The 23445-nt window shown below is 40.8% G+C and overlaps 1 protein-coding gene and 1 long non-coding RNA gene across 6 annotated transcripts in view; both read right to left on the bottom strand.

The window, feature by feature from the left end:
* Positions 1–4239, bottom strand: part of N4BP2 (NEDD4 binding protein 2) — a 36188-nt gene extending 31949 nt beyond the window's left edge. For 2 of the 3 annotated variants that reach the window (XM_063401811.1, XM_063401810.1), the window contains exons 1-2: positions 4114–4239; positions 533–654 (exon numbers count right to left, since the gene is read on the bottom strand). The gene's annotated coding sequence lies outside the window, so the exon portion shown is untranslated. The remainder of the gene's footprint in view (positions 1–532; positions 655–4113) is intronic. The other variant, XM_063401812.1, reaches the window with a different exon arrangement.
* A 732-nt stretch (positions 4240–4971) lies between these two features.
* On the bottom strand, positions 4972–23408 carry LOC134552811 (uncharacterized). Of its 3 annotated transcripts, none has more exons than XR_010080950.1 (7): positions 23328–23408; positions 22470–22560; positions 15217–15328; positions 14255–14446; positions 12335–12499; positions 10255–10422; positions 4972–5406 (listed from the first exon to the last, which is right to left on the bottom strand). It is a non-coding gene; the product is annotated as an uncharacterized LOC134552811 (long non-coding RNA). The 3 variants fall into 3 exon arrangements; XR_010080951.1 differs by having other exon boundaries at positions 15217–15298; XR_010080949.1 differs by lacking the exons at positions 22470–22560; positions 23328–23408 and having other exon boundaries at positions 4977–5406; positions 15217–19268.
* Between the last annotated feature and the right edge of the window lie 37 nt (positions 23409–23445).

Below are 23445 nucleotides of genomic sequence, written 5' to 3'. Positions count from 1 at the left end.
GCTTATTTGTAAGGTCCTACTGATGCTAAAGAACTGCACTTCAGTTCATCAAAGCGTCTGCCAACCCCTAATCCATTGTGTACATACCAAAGATGTTAGGTCTACTCAAAGTCTGACTTAATTCCAGTGTACATATTAGCCTGGAGCTTACTCCCCACAAGTCTTCTGCTTCTAAGCAAACTTTAAAAAAACCCCAAACAGCAATAAGACCACCAAACAAAATAAAATAAAGAATAAACAACAACAAAAACGCAAACACAAAAAAACCCCCACCAAAACCAAACTGAACATGTACACCTAAATTAGGTAAAGAATTTGGAACAACTATTCTGTCATACTCCTAACATGACAAGCTGATGGCCTAAATACTCTTCACAAGAAATCTAGACACCCATCTCACATTTTACATCCAACCTCATTCCACTGTTCCAAAGAATTAAAAACTGCTATCAAAATACACGAAGCAAGAACTTGAGAATGAGAATCCAAATTTACAAAATAAAGGACACTGCAGACATAGAAAGTTATTTACCTCAACGAAGTGGCTTCAGAAAAACCATACCAGGAAAAGCTGAAAAGCCATTCAATGATTTTACAGAACAACCTTTCAAAAAAGGTTATTTCCACATTTGTTCATTTGCATTTTGAGGTTTCCTGAAGGGCAGAAAACAAGTATTTAAATACAAGCACAAGAAGAAAAGCAACCAATGAAATCAAGCTGACAACAATTCATTTTACTTTCTAGCATTTATAAAATAAGAAGTTTTTCTTTTTTGGACAACATTTTGGCCCCCCTTCTAAAAACTAGAAAGTAAAAAAAAAGAAAAGAAAAAAAAAATCAGGAAATGCCTTCCAGGAGATTTTTCCCAGTAAGCGTAGGAGTAGCAAAGGAGATGGTTTGTGAGCCTTTTGCATTCTTCCACTTCTGCCACCAGTCAGCAAGGGAACAGCCCACTTCATTACTGAATGTGAAAATCTATACCCAGCCAAAGACAGTGCTTCTGGAAACACTTCAAGGATCTTTTCTACTCTTTCCTTCTTCCACTTTGTGTTATTCCCACTGGCTGTTCCAAGGTCTTGTTCAACAGTTTCAACAGAGGTCCTCCTTTTTCATATCAACTTCTGTCAAAGTCCAAGACACTGACAAATAGATCTCATTCCTAACTAACTTGCATACACTTGCTTTATGCAATCTGTTCTGCTAGGATTTTTTTTCTACGTTTGTGATTTTTCAGTCTGGCCCAGGTCAGATAGATTTTTTTGAAGGTGCCGCAAAAAATAAGTATTCCTTTGAGTACAAACCAAAAACTTCATCCAACTACACACACAGTTCATGAGTACAAAACTAGCACAAACTCATCTGAAGCAGATGCTTATGAAGCAAACCTGCAGGAAGACCAGAGCCCTGTTGGCTAGGAAGGGCTCAAAAGCTCTTCTGCACATGCCATGTCATGAGGAGAAGTCGACCTGCAGTGGCAGTCACCTCGTGTTTGACAGGTGACAGAAGCTGTCAAACTCCATATTGTGCAATTTCCTTTCAAGCCACAAAGCTGCTCTTGCTAAAGCCCTTCCACAGAGCTCCCAGAAAGGGACAGGCAAATCTGCCGGATGTACATGATCAAAGCAGTAATGTGGGAGGAGGAAAGCCACCAGTGTGTTCTTCACCACCAGGTCTGCTTGAAAGAAACTACTTTTGTAGTCACCTTCCTTTTGCTGTGTGCTGAAGGACAAAGCCTGGATTTTGACAAAAAAAATGCAAGTGGCCTTAGTATTATAAAAAGTGCAGTTATGCAGCATGACAAACTAGAAAAAAAATAAACAACAGCTGTTCTCCTTGTTTAGGTGGAGAAGGTTGTTGCTTGGGGTTTTTTTGTTGTTGTTTTCAGTTTGTGGGGTTTTTTTCAGAAAACAGTAAGAGTATCTGCAAAATGTCTTTCCACCTCTAGGGGAGCTTAGAGATACTTGATCCTTTTATAGCTCCCTCCCCCTTCTCCCATACAGCTCACAGCCCTCTAATGTATGCTTAAGAAAGGGTTTCCCATGGCAAATTTGGCTTTGAGGGGAGACCTTCCAAGGTGCAGAGCTCTTGGGCTATCTGTGCTGTCCCCAGTACAGACTCCACACAGCACAGCTGTGTCACTATGACCTATGCTCAGCCTCCAAAGCGATGCTGCAGGCTGAAACAAAGATGAAACCTGTGGTAATATTGGTGCTTCTGCAATTCCACACCTGACATTAATACTACTGCTTAAGACTTTATTCCATCTCCACGCTACAAATCACAGAGAGGTATCTGGAAAGAGAACTCCAGCAGTCCTGGAGCTGCAACTTGCCCGCACCACGCTTCCAGAGACTATTCAAAACTCAGCCTTACTCAGTCCTGACAGGCAGTATAGCTGACAGCTAATTAATGCCCTACTGACATTTTTATTGCAGCAGAGGCTCTGTGAGAAAAAAGTAAGGCAGCAACTTCCTAAAATACAAGGATTATTATTTTAATGCAGTTCTTCTGCATGCGAATTTCGCTCTATAAACATTCCCGAAATAATAATTTGACTGTGTCAGCCACCTACCATGGATTACAGGTCAGTACACAGGCAAGAGTGAAAGACGAGACTGCACAACACCTAAGACCTAAAATCCCTCAAAGCCCCGAATGTAACACTTTTATATTCCCTCTGGATCAGTGGCTTCCCCAGATGAAATGCATTAAAGTTAATGCAACAGAGAAAGAGTTGTTGAGTGTTTTTTAAGTGTAACAAGGCAACAAGAAATAGAGGGCAACTCTGTAGCTAAAACAAAACAAAAAACCAAGAGACGGTAAGAAGAAAAAAGTATTGAAAAATAAAATACAGGATTTTTAGATGTGCTTTCATGCTGTTAAATTACCCTCATCAGCTCTTCACAGAGTCTGTAGGAACCTGAACTGCAAACACGTGCTGCAGCCATGTGACACAAGCAAGCCCCGGCTTAGTCAAGGGTGACTGTGCCAGGAAGAATGAGGCTTAAAACTTTCAGCCTTACAAACGTGTACCATACTTAAGTTTTTCTGCCTTTCTGTAATTTCCTCCGTTTATATTTCAGCCTTTGGCTCTCAAATCACAACTGGAGACGGGTTATCTGAAACTTTTACTCCTTTTGGAATTCTTCTGCTTAAGTGCTATAGGAGTTGTTCTCAACTTTTCACTATAAGGTTCTCCTGCAAGACTAAGGAGCAGACTAAACTTTGTCAAGGCATTGCATAAAATAGGATTTAAGTGTCTTTTAACAGTCACACTGCCTTTAGTCTTTCAGTACAGGAGTTAAGAAAAGCACAGGTAAATATGTACTTTTTTCCTTGCTTTTCAAGCCAGGCTCCCCTAAAGCCTCAGTGACGTTATGGTACTTGATCAGCAAAACTGCAAATGCCGTCCAAAGCACGGAGGGATACTATGCTACAGAAGTCACAAACACCCTCACGATAAACACATTTCAGCGGTTCTTGACTGTTAAGAACGAACAAGCCCTGCGAGTACTCAGAACCTTTTGATTTCATTTTGAACGGGGTGAATTTATCTCGCGGCTGCTATTCTTCGCGAGATGAAGTTCACGAGCCCTGCTTTGCTGCGGGGCAGGCGGCCCAAGCCTTTCCACCGACTCGCTGGCCCCGAGCCTTCCTTCAGCGGCTACAGCTACTGGCAGGGCAGGAGCCGGGATTTCTGCAGAAGGCCGGGCCATTCGGTGACGGGCGAGGAGGCGCCGCGGCGCTCACCACAGCAAGGCCCCGGGGAGAGCAGGCCCGAGCGGCGGCCCCGGCCCGGCGGCGGAGGGGCCCGGCCGCGACCACACTGCCCCGGCCGCTTCTCGCCAGCGACGACCCGCGCCCAGGGCCCGGCCGAGGGCAGGCGGTCAAGCTGCACCGCCCCCCCGCCGCCTGCCCTCCCACCCGCGGGCAACTCCTCTGCAGTGACGCCGGGGACGGGCCCCCCGGGCCCGCCGCCATACGGACGCGTCGCGGGGGCCGCCCGCTTCCCGCCCCCGGGAGACCGCGGCGAACAGCTCCGCGCCCTATCGGGAGCGGGGGGAGGGCGGAGCTCCTCCCCGGCCCCGCCGCCAGACCCCGCCGGCCGTTACCTCGCTCGGCGCAGCTCAGCTCGCTCGCTGCCGCCGGCGGCGGGCGCGGGGCTGCGGCCGCGGGAAGGGGAGGCTCGGGCGGGGCGTGCGCCGCGGGGACACAGCGCCGCTCCCCGGCCGCCCGGGGAAGCGCAGCCCGGGAGGAGGCACCGCCCCGCCCCTTCCCCTGCCCGCCCGGGCCCGCGGTCCCGCCCGGCCGGCTGAGGGCTGAGGGCAGCTCCACCCTGCAAGCAGGCTGGGAAATGGGCGTGGGACGGAGGGCAGACTGCGCGGTGGAAGCGGCGCGGCTGGGTGCGGTGCGGGGGTGAGGTCGGGAACGGTGCGGGATCGCCGACAGCTAGCACGGTGACATCTCTTAACCGCGTAGTGGCAGGTTTCACACTTGTAACAGAAAGCATGAGTGTTTAGTTCCTGCTGCTGCTGCCCAGTTTTACTAATTTTTAAAGTTGAGGAGAGATAGCTCCCACAGTCTGGAATGATGCCGTGGGTCTGCAGGCTCATACTGAAGGGTAAATGGCATGTAAACGGCGGAGAGTTTTTAAGGAAGCTGAGGAGTGTCTGTGGGATCTGACATCAGTGATTGCTGTGGAAGTTACGCGCTGCAACAGAATAGAGAAGCAGCTGATTAGGAGGAGAGGGCTTCCTTATCTACAACACGCAATGGACACTTGATGAAGATGGACAGTGGAAGGTTATGGAAAGATGAAAGAAAACAGATATGCTCTTGATGGACTGAGATGATAAGTAGCCCTAAATTAGAACATGGTGAAGTCACCATGAAAGGAACTAAGTGAACAAGAGTTTTGAATTTATCAACATGTAGTTGATACACAAGGTGCAAAAGGGTTTTAGGGGCAGAGCCCTTAAAATTATTTTAACAAAAACCCAAACAAAGAAACAAAAAAGCCAAACAACACTCAAGATGAGAAGATTTTACTGGGAGAACTTTCCTGTAGTTTTTATAGAAGTTCATTGGTCTGAGAAATTTCACGGTCACCAAATGGACTTTAAAATGTAGTTGGAAAATTACATAGGAATTACATCGCTGATGCCTGAGAATATGATTTCATTACAGTGCCATAGGCATCCTTGTCAGCTCTGTCTCCCTGCCCGTCCCAGCAAGGTGATAGGCAGGGTCTCCACTACTTCATGCTTGTACACCCAGTTCTCAGGAGATGGATTGCTGTGCCCCATAGGCTTGAGATACCTCCCTTCCATCTGCATGCGGCCATTTCCCATCAGGGCACAAAGCCTCAGGAGCACATTTGCTGGAGGTGTCCTGCTGTGATCCTCCTAGGGAACAGAAACAGGACACTCCAGTGAAAGACGAAGCATTTTCCCTCCTGATGGGAATGCATCCTGATGGGATGCTCGATGTCCTTTATAACATGTCATCACACCAAATGAACAAATACACCAACCCATGTGTCAGGGAACTATTACGTCTTATTGTATCATCATCTTAGCTCCAGCAAATAGCCCACTGTTTAGTCTCAAAAGTGTTGACTAAGAAGCCCTTAACTGTTACAACAAACTAACAAGCTCCAAACTCCCACAACAAACTTCAGGTCTCAGAAGTGTTGGCTAACAAATTCACATTTTAATATGCTCCCAATCCTAACAACATTTCAGGTTCCCTAGAGGTCTGGATGTGGGGTAAGAGAGGAGGGAGAGACAGACCAATCCACTTTCTTTTATAGCTTATCTGGTGCACATGTGTTATGTAAAACAGATTTTTGCACTGTTTCATTCATGCATGCAATAAGCCTCCAAGAAAAAAGGTCTCTGGGGATCTTGGAGCACCTTGTAGTGAGGGGCCCTGTGGTGGGGGACTTAACTCCTGTCTTGATGCAGGCACACAGAACATGAGTTTCAAGGCACATTTAATTTTCTCAAGAAAAGAAAGTTGGCTCTGTACAGCACTGCCCCACCTCCACGGGACCCTCTTTTACAGTCACAGCTTTCCTGTCACAGCAGTCAGAATGTTGGAGACAAAACATGCTTGTGCTTATGCCTGGTCCTCCACAAGGGGAGTAAGATTGTCTCCCAACCGGCAGATCCCTCAGGGTGTGATTCATCCCATTCAAAGGAAGTGGCATCCCTGAGCCTCATTTGTTCTGGATTTTCCTTCAAAAAGGGAAACATGGAAGATGTGGCCTTCAGAGGACTACTAAAGCCTGCTTATTTAGCACTTAATCTTAGATGCTTCACAAGAAAGACCAAGAAGTCATAGCCAACTTTGCGTCTCAGTCATAGTTACTCCCACTTCTGGTTCCTTAACGGCCTGCTGGAGAGCCTCCTGCCACCAGGACCCAACTGTTTCCATCATAGATGTAACTTCTATTTTAATGCAAATAATGAATAAGCAAGTGCAAAAATAATGTTCTGTTTTAGGGTGAACTATGTATGCATGGGTAGCTCAACATAGTTGTCCTGTGAAAACTGCAGAAGGCTCCTTGGGGTAATTTGCCTAGAGCTCGTAGAGATCACAATTCCAAAGTGCTGGCTAGCACTTTGGTAGCACAGCAACAGAAAGGCAAATTATGTTTTTTATGTAGGATTTCTCAATAAAAGTAATGTAAGAAAATTTCAAATTTGTATTCAAAACATATAATGTTTTAGGAAATAAATTGATTTAGGCATTGCTAGTTTGTCTGTGACTTTGCCATTTCAGTACTTATCTTGTAGCTATATAGTGTGCAATATTTACATAAACAAGGACAAACATTTACACTTCTAATACAATACATAAAGCCTATACATAGTCATCCAGAGGATGTGCTTGTAAACCTCAAAAAGCTGTCTCTTGCCATGACTCACAAAAGCAAAATAAATAACTATTCAATACACTGCCATTGTACCCGTCAAAAAATCTGGAGGAAAATTTGCCTTGATGTGAATTTGTGCATGCGTGTGGTGTCACGTGACAATTTCATGCATGTACCAGGAACTTCACGTTTCCTTACTTCATGTGTTCAGTGTCTGGACAAGTATCAGAAACAAAATCGTTTCTCTTTAAGGATGTGATGCTGGTAATGTGTTAATCATACGTTTGGAAAAATAGGTCATGTAAATTCCAGTGTAATGACTGTGTCCTTATATTTTTAAGGTTGCCAAAAAAGAGAGAGGTTTCCAGTATGCTCTAGTCTGATAGCCTCCATTAAACTGCACTGCTAGAGGGGTGTTGCTGCTGGCACTTAATGCATGAAACTATGTTGTTCTTTGCCAGTTGTACATATTATAGTATGTGACACCATGAAAATACCAGACTAATTTGGGCACTGGCAGATTTCTAGCTACCACAGTTAACACTGTAAATAGCAGGGATTTGATTTAAATAGGAGGGATTTTTGATTAGAAAATTATAATCACTGCAATAGAGGCTCTTTCAAGTATTTCTGTCCTTCTCTTTTTTAATTTTCACGCAACTTTTTCAAACAGCACCATAATCACCTATTATATATGCTGTCGGTTTGGGTTGGGTTTTTTTTTTCCATTCCTTTGCCTCTCCTTATGTCTACACTTGGCTTGTTTTTACTTGGAGTAGCTTGAACATACAGCATGTAATCTGTGCTGTTTGGCTAAAGTGTTTAGTCTGGTCTTCACTGAACACTTTAACAACAGATTTTCCATTTTAGTTTCCTCAGTGCTGCCTTCTTAAAACAAAAATACTTTAGTATATTTTTGCTTTTGTTATAAATCACATTAAAGTAGTATTATTACCAGCATGGACCCAATGGAAATGTCAGTCCCATATAATGTTTTTGATTATATATAGCCTAAGTCTACTCAGAAAATTGTGATTTCCTTTCTTCTACATTCAAAATATCTTTACATTTTAAAAAAAATAGGTTTTGATTTTCAAGAACAATTTCTAGCCAAACCTTTGGCTGTAAGAGTGTACTGGTGAGGCAAGAAAGACATGTTTAACTTTGCCAGTTTTAAAGACTTGTTATTACTTACATGTTGAATATACGATAATAAATACTGTAGGAAAAGGCCTGAGGAATAACTGTGCATTAAAAATTAATGCCTGCTGCAGTAAATCTGAAATAAGTTGTCTTTCCAGGAGCTGACGGTAGAGTTTTTATCATTATTCAGAACTTTTGCACCATTAATATATGTAATCAACCCCCCAAACTATCATAGGTTTTTCCTTCAGAAAGAAAGAGATGAAAATAGCCCTCATCTAGTTCCTGCAAAAACCATTTTCATAAAAGTTGATCCAGTCCCTCCATGCTGTAACCCTCTTCCTAAGAAACCTTCCACATTCCATTGCCAGCCTTAGGTTTCGTTTAACATTGCAGAGACTAAACAGTGTTCGCTATCCCTCCCTAGTTTTTTTAACTGATTTCCCTTAATGCTGATTTAAGAGGTTAAACTTGGCTTCTTGGAATGTCTCTGTCTCCTGTTAATATTACTTTGTCCATGATCTTAGACTGTGTTTGTACAAAAGATAACTTTTCCCTTCTGCCAGAATGTGATTCCTGAAGCAGAAATTTAATTCCTTAAGAAAATAAAAGAGGAAGAAGTTTTATAAAAAGAAATATGCGCAGAGTAATTTACATACACAGTACACAGTAACACATACACAGTAACAACTGTCTCTTCTCCTCTACCTATCTCTAGATTTAAGTCACATGCACAGTGAATATTGGTGTTTTATCTCCATTAAGAAACTCCATATCTGGCTTGTATACTCACAGGATATTGATCTTCTGTTCCAAATAACAATCGATTGCGTAGTTAATTGAAGAAACAGGTTCGTATCACTGCAGTAATTTCACACATTCAGTTTTTAATTCCAAATAGTGCAGATTTACTATATCTATTTTAAAAAAATGCCTTAATTCCCTCTACACAGGTTTCTATTTCAGCTTTATTTTAAACTGGAAAAAAGTATTTAGAAGCATTAGAAATCTAGATTATTGAGGCACTTTTTGCCTCACTGAAGACAATAGCAATAATTCTGCTGATATAAATAGGATTGCATTTTTATGTGAATGGGTCACACCTATTCCAGCATTACCACTAATGAATACTAAAAAAGTCACTTAACAAATCAGTACTTTGGTTCACCTATCCGTCAGTAAGCTATCAAAGGAATTTATAATGTTACAACTGAAGGTTAATAGTAGCAAATTTTCGAACTGTTGTTTAAATGCATTCTGAAGCAGCATATTACTAGTCTTCATTTAAAGTACCTGTACCTTAATGAGGTACTCCAGCAATATTGCAGAACAGAAATAAAATCTGCTCATTATACCTGCTATGCTAAACATCTCCAGATATATGAACTATAAAGATGCTTGTGTTTTAGGAAAGGAGGTGCAGAGAGATAATGGCAATAAATGCTATTATCCAAGAACTGAGGAATTATACTTAATTGTATTTTCTCTGCAGGCAAAGAATGAGGTCATGCTTATATACCTGACAGAATCCTCACTGCTACAAGGACTTCTGAATTTGGGATAAGCTCACACTTCAGAATTAATTTGTGGTGAATCTGATTCTTGTATTCCTCTGCTGTTTTTATCAATCTGATATGTCAAATTCAATAGATACCAAAAATCCACCCTTATCTGTTTAAACTGCAGAAATGGAGAACAAACAATCCTTAATATGCCACCTTGGAATATGATAAAAAGCAGTAAGCTGACTTTCATTGTAACTGTCATGTTTTTATCTGTTTAATATCACTTTCTTTATTGTTAAAAACTGCACTGATCCTATCCTGTGGTAAATTTAATATCAGATATCTTAAAGATCCACATGTTTAAGTGGCCTAAGAACAAGGTAAGCAGTGAAATTGTATTTCTGTATTTTTTTTAAAAAAACAGATTTCAAGTAGATCACTGTAGGAATTAGACTTAACAGGAAGAAAAATGAATAATGGTTGACACTTCTGCAATTCCTACCATTCCCAAAATGTTTTGTTCAAAAAACCAAAACAACAAAACCATAGGGGATTCTCTTAATACATCTACATCAAACAAAATGCAACAGCTGTTTGACTATGCCATGCAATAACACAGAGTAGGTTAAATAGGCAGTTACTATCCATCTGAAATTGTAGGATCTTTGTCAGCAGGGTGCTGTTATCTAAACTGGAATTTGACCAGGATGTGAAAGTTTACTTACTGTTTTTTACAAAAATCTGATGTCTGCTGATGAAGATAGAAGACATTTCCATGGAACAGTATCATTAATGGCCCCCATTCATTCATAAAGCCAGAGTGGTAAGAACAAAACTGCCCCACGACAGAAAATCTCCAGGTTTCCAATCTGCAGGTATCTGCCTTCAGGCAGCTGTTAAGAGGACAGGCAGTTTCAGAAGAAATGTCACTGATTTTGAACTGGGATAAAATATTCAGCATTAAGACAGAACTGACATAATTCAAGAATTTACAGTGACACTTCAGCATTTTATGTTCCTGGGCAGCTGAGCTTCTCCTGGGATATCCTGCTAAGAGCCAAATCCCTAGCATAAGTGATAGCAATTGAATCCAAACAATTCCATCTTGGACTTTGTCTTCATTAAGGAAAAATCAGGGCAGAGGCAGAAAGGAAAAAAAGTTTGTTCCATTTAGTTAGAACAATATCTCATGATATGTATTAGATTATTAAAATAATCTTATGCTCCTACGGGTTTACCTTCATCAAGATAGCATGTAATAACTACAAACTACTTTGCTCGGATTAGGATTTTATCCCTTTAAGATACTCTATATCTCCTAAAGTAAATGCCTTCCTTAGAGCAAAAGAGATGCATTTCCTCAAATATATTAATTCCCAAGTTGTGGCCACATCATACTGAGATGCAGAAATAAACACTTGGAAACAAACCATTTACCAATGCCAGTTTGAAAGAAAAGGGGGAAAAAAGCTATCAGTTATTATTTTCTTTCAACAATTTAATACTATAAGTAAAATTTAGTTTATATATTTTTGTATTTTATGGGTTTTGTGATATTAAGTTATCAGTCCATTTCACCTCACTAAATTCTGGGGAAAAGATCATTAAAACTCTTCAGTGATTCTAAATAAAAACCAATATTTTCATTCTACTGGAAATTTTGAGATATCTTGTTTGCTCTGATTCAGAAATATCAAATGTTAAAATACTGGATCTTGTTGCAGGATGGAATTTCCAAGTAGATCTAATATTAAGTACAAGCCTGAATCTTGGGTAAATTTCAATCATTTATTAATGTTACTCTAATGAAAAAATGCTTTTACCTGTCAAGACAGACTGTACTCCATTGCCCATGCAATTCATTTACCAGAAGTTGCTTGCCAATCAGAAGTGATTTACAAAACTGTTTTCCTCATGGAGACTTTCAATTAATATAAGATTAAAACAATACAAAAATCTATTTTATTTCTTTCCCAAAGTAGTTTCTTAGAGGCCTTATTCTCAAGTACAGATATGTACAATACATGTCCTATCAAGACATGAATATTTTACAAAACCCTTTGATACCACAACTCAAAGGCTTAAAAATTCTACAATATATAAATATCTTGCAGGTATCCTGCTTAGTGTCAGTTTTCCTCACCTGCCATTTGTTACACAAAAGCTGCTAGTTACAGCAGTCCTGGATCTTGACATCTGTGACAAACATCTGTGGATTACTCCAACTGCTTGTAAAAATAAATTAGGGAACTTGTTATGGCCTAAACCCACTAGCACTGATTTATTAATTAGATTTCAGTAACTAGTTTCTGAACTTGAATAACTTGTATGCCAGATGTATTACGCTGAAACAAGAAGCCAATGAGACGGGGGAAGGGAGCAGCGAGTGATGTGCATTTAAAAACAGCTGTGTAGACTACCATTTTTAAAGAAAAATCTTTGTTTCTTTGTAACTCTCACGTGATAGAATCTAATTATTTAGATAGGAAATGAACAGATAGCTATTTGGTTGTTGCTGAATGGGAAAGGCCTTTTTTTGCTTTCCTGTAAATTCTGACCTCTTTGGGGGTTTTTTTAGTCCCTTTAAAATCCACCTATCACTTCTATTTTTTAACATTTCCTACTCTCTCTCACTGGAAATGGGGCCACATTCTTTCCCAGTGAATAACACCAGCAACAAAAGAAACTCAAATTTAGAAAGCCACAGGCAGCTAAGCAACATAAAAGGACAGTCACTGCTTCTAACAGGACAGTCTACAGCTTCCAATTTATTTAAGGACTAGGCAAAAATTAGTTAGCTTGTACCTGTCAAATTCGTGACAATTCCAAGTTCAAAGAATGAGGGAATCATATGTTAAGACAAGCTCCACTCCACCCTGCTCTAGCTCATGACATTCAGATTGGTATCTGCAACCTGATACACACAATTCAGGATGGAGCAGAGGTGGTGTCATTTGGATCTGGGCCCATCTGTAATAGACAACTTATTAAAAACCCAGACAAACAAACAAACCCCAAACAAAAACAGCTGATACAACCATCAAGAAAACATATTTAAAATAAATGATCAAATTGAACTCTTTCAATCACTTTATTCCTCTGATTACACTCCTCAAAATCTGGGAGAACGAACACAGTAACTTTAAAGAACATTGAAATGGGAGTGGTTCGTATTTTCTGTGTAGTTCTTCAATTTCTGTGTTGGTATTTCTTCTTCTGTACAGTGGTGATGATTAGGAGACAAAAATGTGTACCTTAAAACTTAAATAAGAATTTTATCTTTGTCTCAGTTTTTATTATAAATTTGCCTATTTTCCATGTACAAAAAATAAACTAAATATACTACACAGTAGAAGAGTAGAAAAGGAGAAGGTTACATATTCAAATTGCTAATTTCCTCCTCATCCATTATATTGGGTTTGGGTGGGGTAGAGTTAATTTTCTTTATAGTGGCTGCTATGAGGCAGTATTTTGGATTTGTGCTAAAGCAGGGTTGATAATACAACAGAGATGTTTTTGTTATTGCTGAGCAGCCCTTGCACAGTGTCAAGACATCCTCTGCGAGGAGGCTGGAGGTGCACAAGGTGTTGGGAAGGGACACAGCTGGACCCACAGTGATCAAAGGGATTTTCCAGACTGTGCAGTGTCATCGTCAGTATTTAAAGCTGGGGGAAGAATAAGAACATGGGGGACATTTTGAGTGATGGAGTTTGTACTTCTCAAATACACGCGATGAAGCCTTGATTTCCTGGGGATGGCTGAACACCTGCCTGTCCGTGGGAAGTGGTAAATGGATTCCTTGGTTTTCTTTGCTTGTGTGTGAGGCTTTTGCTTTACTTAGTAAACTGTCTTTATCTTAACCTGCGTTTTCTCACTTTTGCCCAATTCTCTTTCCCATTCCACCGTGAGAGAATGATTGAGGGGTTGAGGGACTTGGTTGCTGCCTGGGGTTAAACCACAACATCCATACACATGTTGGTAATTATTTTCCTCAGCAGCATTATGTAGCTTGTGACTTTGATGACTCTTAAATACACATTTTTGGACTTTCATAGTTGTTTCTGGTTATACATATACTTTTCAAATTCAGCAATTATAAAAGGCACATACAAGTAAATCAGTATCTAAATTATGTTTACACCCATTAATGGGATGAAATAGAAAACAAACATTTCCATAATTTAAGTTTGTTTCATTTATTTTTTCAAAACCGTACACTGTCAGGTTCACTACTTTAGTGTGACTGCAGCCACTATCACACATATGTTCTTCCCAGGTCTCAGCAAGAAGACCAACTATGCAGCACCAAAACAACAAGCAGGATGTACACACACAGAATAAAAGCTCCCAACATATCTTGATGTAGCTCTCCAGCTGACCTGAAACCCCTCTTTGTATGTAAACAGGGGACAAAAGAAATCCACAACAATCTTCTTTTTAACTTTGAATTTTAATGGTATGCTCTGTTTTTAAAAATCTTCTTGCAAGCGTGTTCAGCTAGTTTCCAAAGAGATTATTATAGTGGCTGCTAAATATAGAAAGCCAAAATGAAAACGGAAAGGAGGCTTTATATTAAATAAATAGAACTGTAGGTGTAATTCCTTTTAAGATATATAACAGAACATTTAATTAGATTGTTCTCAGAATTTGGCTTCTCCAGTTCATCTTAAATTTCGCAAAATTGTACTTACAGATCACAAATAATGGTATTTAAAAGATACTTACAATTCACTCAGTGCTATTTATTTAACCTTCTGTCTCTGCATTTTGTTTGCTCACATGAAACTCCTACTGCCCAGCCAGCTGCAGATTTTCAATTACATGTGTTCATCTTTGCTCATCCCATTTCTCCTGTTCATTCATATCTTTTCCTGAGTTCCCATTTCCCACACCCAGCAGCAGGTCAAGGGACAAATCCTTCACGAAAGGAACAGAGAGACAAACACCCAAATAAGGCATTGGTAAGACAGAAAAAATATTACTGCAAGTTTGCTTGAATTCAGGAAACTATAGAGGCTTTGGGGTTTATTTCTGCTCACAGATTATGTCAGCATTTGTGTATTTTGTACTTGCTATATGAAGGAGCTTCCTTAGGGGATTTAAGATTCTATTGCTTTCCTCCCCTAGAAGTAACTTTATTCTGTTCTTACTATATTCAGAATCTGATAGACTGTCAACATATTTTTTCATTTAAATCGAAAAATTCATGTCTAACAGAGTTCATCCAGGCAGCTGAATGATACTGAAAATGGATGAAAAATATTGTTCACTCCACTTTTCTTCTGGATTAGAGGTGGCTGCTGAGCAGATCCTGAAGGTTTAAAACTTACTGATTAAATACAGGTCGATGGCATTTCATAAACAAAATCTGACAACATCTAACATAGTGACTTAAATGTTCACATGGTGGCTAAAAGTCTTTTTCTGCCTTATTAAAGGACTTAGCTAAAGGAAGTTTACAATTTTAGCAGTGCCTCCCTGAAAATATAAATGATTAGGTATAAGTATGCAGTCTGGAAGACAAAAAAGCACAGTACAGAAATATACCTAAGAAAGCAAGTATTTATGTGCTTGATACAGTGTAGTTATAGTATATTACACAGCGTACACATGAGCTGCCTTGCCAAATTCAGATACAATATAATTAGTGGTATCAGTTGTTGGTGAAATTTTAAGTGGATACATACCAGTCTACTTTACAAGCAGTAATCCCTCTGCTGGCACTAGTATCACCTTCATTGATCACTCCTCCATCGTGGACTTTTTATACTGCATCATGAAGAATTTTTGGCTAAAAATCTGTATATTGTTAACACAGTTTTTATATTACTAAGCATTTGTCAAGACTGTACTTTTCCCATTTCTCCATTTGCCCGTGCGTTTTCTAGGCCACTTCTGGCTTTGTCTACTCAATATTTGATATTCTGTGCTCTCTTCAGACACCAGTTCAGTGTCTGCTTTGTCAAGCACTCATGCAGGTACTGGCTCAAATAACCCTATTTAGCTTCTCTGTTGCTACATATCCTGAATTTAGGAATATTTTCTTCCACTGATACTCCATATTCCATGCTGCTGGATCACTATGTTGTCAGTGTGCTACTACTGTCATGCTGGCTGACGACCTGGATGCAAACATCCAGTGCATTAACTGATGTAGAATTGTAAGGATGAAATGACTGGAGCAGCACAAACCAAAGAAGTAATTTTATTTCGTCAATTCAAATGCAAATTGTTCTTTACGAGGGTTTGAAATTCCAGGTTTCATACTCAGGTTCCAGAATGTGTAGTGGTGCAGTGTTTTAATGATTATCCCCTTGAGCCCTTCACAGAACACATTGACTGGATCATCATTAGTTGCTCCCCTACTGCATAAACCTATATGATCAATATATTTCCTGACTTTGTTCAAAGGCAAACTATAATGATTCTGTTGTGCATACAGTCATACCCACACACTTTGATGCTTCCCTGTGTTTGACAAATGCAACCCTTCTTTAAGCCTCTGAGTACAGCACACAACCTGTCCATCAATGTGCAATGACCCTGTCATTACAGCACAACTCTGAGGCTGCACGTCCAGTCATCAAACATCTTTCCTTGACCATAATGGTAAATTCCAAGTTCATATTCATTTGTAAAATTTCATATAATTCTTTTCTTTACTGCAAGCAGCAGATGTTATATCCATTGGAAGAATTAGCAACAGCAGCATCGTAAATACAGTCGATACTTTTCACAAATGAGCCTCCTAATCAGAACCTGTTAGTACTACACGTTCTTATTTATTAATAGATCACAGGACAGTTCTTATTTAATGCGGAAGGGGGAGAGACTCATTGTTTTGCCTCCAGGAAACAGCTGCCATGGGCTAAGTATACTGCCAAACTTTTCCAATTCCCCTAGTAGTATTTCCTCTAAGCAGTCCTAAACACTCAGAATTTCCCCAAATCTGCCTTGTTACTTGAAAAAAAATACCAAGTGAATAGAAAGAGCCATGAGCTACTATTAAAACTACAGGTAACCACAATTTTCCTTGTAGCCTGGCTGGGACAAAAAAAAAATCTCAGAAGGACTTCACAGAATGGAAAAGTTGAGTTTTAAATTGACTTCTTTTAAATGACCTCTAGCTGATGACACAGCACTCTGTCTCAATCACATCTGCTGTACACCAAGTATTAGAGAGACAATAAAAAGCTAATGAAAAATACAGGGTATTCTTGAGTATACCATAAATAAAATTACTTTACTTAATTATTAAAAATTGTGTATTAGCTAGCTTCATGATTAGTGGTCTGGCTCTAGAGACTGTTCATAAATTCAGTTTACTTGGGATCAAATTTACCTAATCAGAACCTGTCCAATAGAAACTGGAAAATTTTGAAGAATAGTTGATCCACCCATGGCTTCCCTTATAAAAGCCTGGAAAAAAAAATCACCATGGAACTAGAAAGATTTGACTGGTAAAATGCCTATTTTTTTGCTGTAGCAACTTATGAATGTGACTTTCGAGAAATTATTGATTGCAACAAAGAAAATTGAAGCTTTTGTGATATGGTGCAAGCAAAGACATCTTCTGGACAGAAAAGATGATAAATGCACATATTAAATACATTATGGGAGAAAAGTAGACTTGGTTGTCAGAAATGAATAGGTGTAAATGTATGTGCTTTGGACACATCAGGAGCAGAAATGGAATTAACCTTGAGAATGTAATTATGGAGTGAATGGTGACAAGTCATCATAATTGAGAGCAGCTAGATAGGAGGTGGATAGATGACATGCAGTAGGCTGCTGTAACTTCAGTTTCTTAATGTTCAAAACCAGCAATAGATCATGGAGGCTTCTAAAAATTCTCCTGTGAAATCACCAATCTGCTGGTGCCAATAAATTGATTTTATTTCACTTGCAAGCAAATGAAAGAAGCGCAATTATTCTGTCAATAGAGTGGTTTGTAAATTAAAACCGTATTCATAAAAATACACTTTTGTACAATGGCGTAAATGCTATGTACAATGAGAATCCTTGCCATTTCTGAATGCACAAAGACATTACAAAAGTTCAGTAGCAAGTGTAATTGTCCTTGGCAATTGTGTGTGTGTATATATGTGTGTGTGTGTATGTATGTGCATATATATGCTGGGGAACTAACAAATCAAGAGCAGCCCTGTGCAAAAACCATTTGGGCTGCTGGTGGGTGAGAGGCTGGACATGTCCCAGCCATGGCACTCACAGCCCAGAGAGCCAAACGTGTCCTGGGCTGCATCCAGAGCCCCGTGGGCAGCAGGGCCAGGGAGGGGATTCTGCCCCTCTGCTCTGCTCTGCTGAGCCCCACCTGCAGGGCTGCATCAGCTCTGGGGTCCAGCACAGGAAGGGCATGGATCTGTTGGAAATGGTCCAGAGAAAGGCCGTGAAGATGAGCAGAGGGCTGCAGCATCTTTCCAATGAGGAAAGGCTGAGAGAGGGGGCATTGTTCAGCCTGAAAGAAGACTCCAGGGTGACCTTGTAACAGCCTTCCAGTACCTAAAGGAGACTTACAAGAATGATGGTGACAGACTTTTTAGCAGAGCCTGTTGGGATAAGACAAGGGGTAATGGTTTTAAACCAAGAAAGTGTAGATTTACCTTACATATAAGGAAAATATTTTTTATCAGGAGGGTACTAAACTGGAACAGGTTACTCAGAGAGGTTATGGATGCCTCATCTGTGGAAACATTCAAGGTCACATGGGACAGGGCTTGGAGCAACCTGATCTAGTTGGAGATGTCCCTGCTTACTGCAGGCGGGCTGGACTGACTAGATGACCTTTAAAGTTCCTTTCTACCTGAACTATTATGTAATTGTATTTAAACTGCCCTATTTCCAAGCATGATTCAGAATAAAGACATTTTAGGCAGCACATGGAAAAGCCCTCCTCACCAAAACCAGAGTAAAAATAACATTTAGACAAATCATGGCTAGGGATCAGTTTCAAAAGAGTTTGTCATCCATAACAGTGTTTGGTCCTTCCCTTTATTCAGAACTGGTACTACTCCATGAAAACTCAGTCAGCTGTGGGACTCTTACACAGAAGCACTTTGTATCTCCATCTGATTGTCTTTACAGCATAATACACATAAGTCCTCCTGCACCCTCTTACAGATTTTATCTTTTCAATGTAGAAAATGGGAGATAAACAAGTCTCTGGTTTTCTGACAAAGCTCACTTCCAGGACTGTTCTAAGAGTAATTTCACTGTAAATACCCTTGTTGGGGGTTAGATTTGGTTTTTTTTTCTTCTCACAGAATTTTTTTCCCATAAGTTTCCAAGAAGCCTTGATGACTACTTAGTCAGAACAAAAGGAGTACTTGAGGGATATGGCAGCACGAGGCTACACCTATTGTTTATGAGTCCCTGGGAGTGTCCCTCAGAGGGGAGAGATGATGAGCTTTGGGAAAGGCAAAAAGACAGATCTGGGGAAGGGGGAGGCACTCTTGCTCTCAGCGCCGAGGAGGACGGTCAGGCTGCCCTCTGCCTCTGTCTCGTCCTGGGAAATCTATCGTCATCTGCTGTGTACCCGGGAATCCTGAGCTCGCTTTCTCCAGCCTCTCCCCCCACCGCCGCTGCTTATTCAGAACTTTGAGGTTCCCCTGCTACTCTGTAGCCCTGCACTGCCCAGCCCTGCCGGGACACCCCTGCTGCTCCAGCTGCCAGCACAGAGCTCCTCATCTCATCCACCAGCCCGGGACTTTCCTTCCTTCCAGTTCGGCCTCTCGGAGTCCTGCAGGGGCGCCGAGATCAAACTGCTCTGGGCTTTTGTAAAAGAAAGCCCTCAAGGTTCTTGGTTCTGTTTATTATTGATGCTGTAGTTGTTGTTTGTTTGTCATTTTGTCATATATACTAGTAAAGAACTGTTATTCCTACTCCCATACCTCTGTCTGAAAGCTCCTTTAATTTTTTTAATTGGAATAATCTGGAGGGAAGGGATTTGAATTCTCCATCTCTAGGGAGGTCCTGCCCCTTCCTAGCAGATATCTGTCTTTCAAACCAAGACAACCCTCTGGAACGGAACACCTTTTGGAGCTTTTTCATTATAGCAATGCACATTGTGAAGAAACCCACCTCTGACCCATGTCAATTTACAGCAGATATAAAATACATCAATTATTAAAATAGGCAGTTAAAACAAGTAGGTGGTGTTATCAAAGATATGTTATACTGCAGTGACAGATATTACTCATTGCAGTTCACAACACAGTGTTATGTCTTAATGTGACTGTTTACTTCTTAGTCATTGTTACTATCCATGTTTACAGTATTAACAAAGACATGAGGACAACCACTAAGCAGTTCCTGGAAACATGTGAGCATAGCTTAATTTAATCATCATGAATTAAAGGATTTTCTGTGCTTGAAGTAATCACTCCGTACTCTCCTGTTTCACTTGAAAAGTGTTTTGTTCTGAAAACCCTGTGCTGCATTATTTTCCCTACCAGTAAAAACACATTTTTCCTTTCTTGATCCTTTCCTTGAACCTGTCCTATCATAATACAAAGAAAGAAGCACCTCACAAGGCTGCCCCACAGGTGTTCAGCACCCTTTATTTCAGTCTATGAATAACACTTGCAATTATAGTCTAAAGTACAATCAAAACAAACAAGAGCAGATCAGAGTAAATACATTCCAACACAAATAATGTGAGAAAAGGTAACAAAATTCTGATAGAAAGAGTAAAATCTGTGTAAAGACTAAAGGACTCAGTCATATTAGACAGAGCCATCCAGTAAAACCCAAGAGATCATGTGGACCTGGCTACAGCTGTACAAGCACAGTCCAAGTCAGATCTCAGCTGCTTGCTGAAATTAGAAGGGTGAAGGTCAAACAAGCAAAAGCAACAAATCAGACACTAGCAGCTGTAATCGTATCTGATGAGTGCAGATTTTAGGACTATTCAGATTAAAGAGTACCACAGGTCAGATTATCTGAAGCTTTTATGTTTTTACATGGTGAAAATGCCATGCATATATTCAAGCCAATTGGCACTTAAGTGTTCCTTCAGACCTCCATTAATTGGGTGTGAGATCAGAACCACATGCTGTTTTAGCCCTTTAGAATTTCAAACGGTGCAGAAGTACAAATCGCACTGCTTCTCTTAGAAAAGATAGGACCATTGCCTAATCAGGCCACGATTACAGAATTTGCACCTACTCCTCTCAGCCACTCTGCTGATATGATTTGTCCAAGACTCATTCAAGCACCACATATCTGCCTAACACACTGTTGACTAATCACTTATTACCCATAAAAGCAGGACTCTTGTGTGAACTCCTTGATAGTCAACCTTCCACTGATGCCTTTCAAGACTTTCTGTGCTATTCTAACTTTACTATTTATCTGAAATCTGCAAGAAGACAGAGAGGTCTTGGTCCACAACCAAGAGTATTTCAGTGTGGAGATTCACAAAGAACTTGTGTAAGATGAAACAGAATTTTAATTGAATGAGCAAACTTTGTCTGGCACTCTCAAGTCAAATCTTTGAATTGCTTTGTCTAACTACTTGCTACTTTCAATGTTCATATTCCTTAAAATGCAAGACTTTACCTTATTCTTTGGTGAAAAATAGAAGTGATTAGAAGTGCATACCAGAAGCTTTGCACTTTGTCCTTAACTTAGACTAAAAGCAAATTGTGGGAGCATAGCCTTTGACCATTACTCTTAGTCCTACTTCACGACCCATTGCATCAACAATTCTAAGTAAAGATGGTGTCAGTTTGTGAAAAAAAGAATCTCATAACTACAGGATTACAACAAGAAATTATGACATTGTAGATCACACGAATGATATACGTAAAACAACTAAACTAACAACTAAAGAATATTTGAAAACAAATAATAAAATCCAGAAGTTCAGAGACGTCGGTGAAATTTCTGGAATGCAAAACCAGTAGTACTTCAATTCTGCCCAAAGAGAAGTCTGCCTAACATCTTTCTAGCTTTATGTTTGGTTCATGAAAAAACCTTAGCAATGGACTCTCTAAATTTATTTCTTGCATTGTTTTTACTGAGTTGTATTCTGGTTTTTTCTATTTAAACTGAAACTAGCTCACATAGGTTTTTGATATATATTTTTTTTAGTTACAGAATAATCTTCTAGGATTTGTTTCTAATTTTTGTGCTAATAGAAGTGTATTAAAAATAAAGAATCTACACCAAATGGTTTATATTAGTAATTTGATTTGAGAAGGAAATACCTTGTGTAACAAACTTAAGGACAGAAGACCCAAATATGTTCAGTGTATCTAAGTTCTGACAGTACATCTTATTTGATTGACAACAAATTAAAGCTGACACCTAGTCTGAGTACTTCAATGCTAAGGCAAATCTAAATGGCCCCTTTAGTTTGGATTCGAAAAAAAGATTACATGCTTTGAATTGGCTTTATTTATTTAATAAAATCAGTACAACCTTAGGGTCACCTGTCTATTGTGAATGCCTAAATCCATCGATTCTTAAGCTTGGAGAGAATAATTTCATCTAAGTCTGGATTCACAGCCAGATTTAAATGCCTGATGACACCCTTTTTAATTTCAAAATCAGTGTCTGAGATCCTCCAAGTGTTTGTTGTAACTCTCAGTCACTTTCACTATTATCCTTTTAAGCTGTTTTCATAGAGGCTGTGGACATCCAAGGTTTTAACTCCCCTAGGACAACACTGCAGGGAGACAAGGAACCCAAGTGTAGCAGAGCAATTTCCTACCCACATGCTATTGAACCAGAAGTTCCAGAGAGCTTCTCATTCTTTGTACATTTTCCACCCACACCTTGTAAAGCTGGAATTTGGCATACTTCACCATAATCTTACTTACTTACCCCTTTCCCAACCCCTCACCCTCCTGCATCTTTCCTTCGCCACTGCGAGGCCATGCCAGCCACCCTGCTGTGCCTAGCGAGGCTCTTGTCTTACCTGTGCAACCCCCATGGAGAGAAACATCCCTCCACGGAGACTGGTCCTCACCTCCTACCTCAAATTTGCTCTAAAGAAATTCATTAGACATCTGCAAAATTAAGAAAAAGAATAATTTTAGCTGGTTTGAATAACAAAAATGACCAGCTGAAGACCCGAAATTAGTCTTGATCAGTTAAAAGTCATCTTTCAGCTGTCACGCACGTTCTCTGAGCAGCACGGGCATCTATAAAACATCTCATAGCCACCTACACTTCAGACATGGTACATACTGCAGATTCAAAACAGACAGATATATCCCACTTTGCTATTGACTTTCCAGACATACTCCATCCCTTGGAAATACGAATATTAAATTACAAAGACATTTTGCACGGAAGGATTTCCCGACTTGGCTGGCATGGGCTCCTTTGGTCTGCATATTCAAGTTTCTCCTTAAGATTTATAATCAAAGTGTGGATACTGTTCTTTCCCCTCGTCTGCCTGAGGAAGGACTGTTCCCTCTCCGTGCCACCTCACACACCGTTTCCGCACACTGTTTTCTCTGTCACGCTGACCAGGCCCCAGCTGCCTGAGGGACCCACCAGACGAGCCCGTGCAGCCATGAGCGACGCGGGCGCCGTAAGGAAGCGCCATCGTAACTTTCGCCTTCCCGCCCTGCAGCCGGGAACCCGCAGGCTCGCTCATGACACTGCCGGCAGCCGGCCATCGCCGCTCGGCGCCTGCCATGCCCCCGTCCCGGAGGAGCCTGCCCGGCCCGGGCGCTCCGGGAGTTTAGGCGCCAAGCTGAGGCAGTGCTGCGCCGCCCGCGCCCAGCACTGCCCGCCCTACGCGGCGCTCCGCTACTGCCAGACTTACTGGGCGGCCTCGCCCTCCTGCCCGGGGCGGGGGCTGGGGGCTTCTGGCGGGGCGTCACCGCCGGCCGCGGGCGGGCAGGGGAAGGGGAAGGGGCGGAGGCGGCGCGGTGGCTCCTCCC

Source organism: Prinia subflava, chromosome 7 (assembly GCF_021018805.1).
Source record: "Prinia subflava isolate CZ2003 ecotype Zambia chromosome 7, Cam_Psub_1.2, whole genome shotgun sequence".
NCBI classification, from domain to species: Eukaryota; Metazoa; Chordata; class Aves; order Passeriformes; family Cisticolidae; genus Prinia; species Prinia subflava.
This window is presented reverse-complemented; position numbering and strand designations above follow the sequence as displayed.